The following is a 3,040-nucleotide window of genomic DNA, read 5'->3' as shown; positions in this document are numbered from 1 at the left end:
CTTTGTCACGGTCAGACAGGGACAAGAAAATGTTCTTCCTAATGTCACTTTTACTTTTTTTTCCAAATGCCTTGAAATCTCTGCCAATTTTTTGGGAAATTGAAAGGATTCTCATTCCTGCACATTGGGCTGAATTGATTTAATTTCTAACGTAAAGGACTGCGGATGCTGAGAATCAGAGACACAAAGAGGAGCTGCTGGAGAAACTCAGCAGGTTTGGCAGTACCTGTGGGAGAAAACAGAGTTCTGAAATATTGTCTCTGATTCTCTTTCCACCGATGGTGCCTGACCTGCTGAGTTGCTCCTGCAATTTCTGTTTTTGCTTTTAACTGAAGGTTTATTTCATCTTTCGTGATGAAACAACCAGACTCGCCATGTGCAGATATGTAACCCTTTCGAAACCTGTGAAGTGATTGTATTCTAACAAACCCAGCAATAACTCACTATTTCTCAGCTCCACAGGCAGAGAGACCTGGGAAATGAAGCTGTCAGTGTGGTTCTTTATTCGTGGGTCGAGTGGTTAATACGATGGATTTGAGATCGATTGCGGTTTCCCGACGCAGGTGTGAACCTTGCCGACTACAGTTGAGAAATGTCGTCAAAAAGAAAGGAAGACTGTTCCCTGGTTTCTTATTTAAGATTCAAATCAGTGGAGGGGTTGGAAATCTGCAACCCACTGCCTGTCATGGTGGAACAAGCAGATACCCACAGAGCTACTTTTGAGGCTATGAGCCAAGTGTTTGGAAATGAGACGAGAACAGTGAGGGGCGTGAAGTCGTGGTCGAAATGAAGCAGGCACCTGAGGACGAATGTGTTTTATTTGCCAGTGAAAGATACTGCTTCACCAAGTTGGGACAATGGAAGGGAAGCCGTGATGGTGATTATCTTTGGCTGTTCCTCTTGTGAATGTTTCCATTGCTGCGCATGTCCGTGTTAACGTCAGAACTCTGCATCATGGTGGCGTCAGGTACGCACAGTGCCAGGGCGCAATGGATGACGCATCTGACTCCACCTACCTCTTTGAAATGCAGCTCACAGCTTCTTCACACACCCCAATTAATCTTTCTCATTGTCCTGAAGCCGGCATACGGTTTGAATTCCTGATCTGCAGGAACGAGACTCTTTTCACTGTCTCGCGTCAGTAAGTGTTCCTGACAACATCGGAGTCAAGTCACAGCGCTGTCAGAGGAGGGGAAGCTGAAAGAGCCCGATAAGCTGCTCATGGACATATTTCACTTTCTCCAACTCACCTCCCCAACCACTGTGGCTCCTGGGAGTGGAAAGGGAACAAATACCAAAACCCAGTCTCAGGTTTGTAAATCATCAGGAAATAAGAAATCTGTTCATCCTGTTGGATCTTCCATCCTGGCCTGACAGCGTTGATTTTAAATGGTTGTCCAGTCAGTGCCGATTCGTTTTGGCTGAAAAAATCTTCCTTATCTCATCGCAGCATTTCTTGCCACAGAGAACTGTGCGGCAGAATTCATGTATTTCCTTGTATGGTATTTTGTAAATAACATTCGTTTGCGGGTTGTTTGTATAGGCTATTCCAGGTTCATTAGCCGCTGTTTAAGTGTGTTGGTAGGTTTGTGGGCTACCATGATGCTGAGAGCGTTGAGTTGTCTGGACATCATTTCCCAATGTCTTTTATGTAAAGTAATGTGGCTAGGATTTCTGCACACGTTGTGTCTGCTTGTGTCAGTTTGTTGATGTGAAATCGACACATTGGGTTTATTGGGTAGGCAAAAGTGCGGATTGCAGATGCTGGAAACCAGAGTTTAGATCAGAGTGGTGCTGGAAAAGCACAGCAGGTCAGACAGCTTCCGAGGAGCAGGAAAATCGACTTTTCGGGCAAAAGCCCTTCATCAGGAATGGAAGCAGGACGCCTCCAGGGCGGAGAGATAAATTGGGGGGTGGGGGTGTGCTGGGCCGAAGGTAGCAAAGAGTACAATAGGTGAATGGGGGTGGGGATGGAGGTGAAAGGTCAGAGGGGAGGGTGGAGCGGATAGGTGGGAAGGGAGATTGGCAGGTCGGACAGGTCATGAGGATAGCACTGTGCTGGAAGTTTGGAACTGAAGTAAGGTGGGGGAGGGGAAATGAGGAAACTGGTGAAGTCTACATTAATGTTCTGGGTTTGAATTTATCCGAGGCGGAAGATGGGGCGTTCTTCCTCCAGGCATCGGGTGGGGAGGGAGCGGCGATGGAGGAGGCCCAGGACCTGCATGTCCTCGGCAGAGTGGGAGGGGGTGTTGAAATGTTGGGCCAGAGGGCGATGGGGTTGATTGTTGCGGGTGTCCTGGAGATATCCCCTCAAGCGCCGTGACTGGACTCTGCGAGGAGTGTCCAGCCTCCCCAATGTAGAGGAGACCGCATCGGGAGCAATGGATACAAGAAATGACATTGTTGGATCCACAGGTGAAAGCTTGCTGACGACCGCGGCCCAGGTTCGATTTCCGGGCAGGAAAGTAATTTTTCGGAGAGCTGACAAGCATAATTCGCATCTCCCAGGTGGTCTAGTGGTTAGGATTTGGCGCTCTCAACGCCGCGGCCCGGGTTCGATTCCCAGTTAGGGAACCCATTTTCAGGGGTGCAGGCTACCCATTCTTCTTAAATGCGCTGTGTAATTATTTATAGTCGTTCCTGGGTGCTGCAGTGTGTCGTGGCTCGTTGAAATAGTGTCCTGATTCAGATTTGTTTGTATGTGGAGGGATGATTGCTTCTGTAGTTAAGTACTTGGTTCGTGTGCGTTGTTTTCCTGTAGAGGCTGTTTTGAATTTACCATTGACTGTTTGCTCTACTGTGACATCTAGAAATGGCACTTTGTTGTTGTTCTCCTCTTTTGTGAATTTTATGTCAGCGAGGATATTGTTGATGGTGTTGTAGGTTTCCTCTAATTTGTTTCATTTTTTGATGACAAAAGTGTCATCACTGTAGTGGACCCAAAGTTTGGGTGGATCGTTGGAAGGGCTGTTTGTTCGAGTCTCTGCATTATTGCTTCTGCGAGGAATCCTGATGCTGGTGGTTTCATGCGTATTTCGTT

The 3,040-nt window shown here is 47.4% G+C and overlaps 1 non-coding gene across 1 annotated transcript; it reads left to right on the top strand.

Annotated features, from left to right (window-relative positions):
* The first annotated feature begins 2,502 nt into the window (after positions 1–2,502).
* On the top strand, positions 2,503–2,574 carry trnae-cuc (transfer RNA glutamic acid (anticodon CUC)). The gene has a single exon. It is a non-coding gene; the product is annotated as a tRNA-Glu (tRNA).
* The last annotated feature ends 466 nt before the right edge of the window (positions 2,575–3,040 follow it).

This window comes from Chiloscyllium plagiosum, unplaced genomic scaffold (genome assembly GCF_037043375.1).
Source record: "Chiloscyllium plagiosum isolate Xiang-an unplaced genomic scaffold, Cpla_swu_hap1 HiC_scaffold_27, whole genome shotgun sequence".
Lineage (NCBI taxonomy): Eukaryota > Metazoa > Chordata > Chondrichthyes > Orectolobiformes > Hemiscylliidae > Chiloscyllium > Chiloscyllium plagiosum.
The sequence above is the reverse complement of the archived record's forward strand: the minus strand, read 5'-3'. Positions and strand labels throughout refer to the sequence as shown.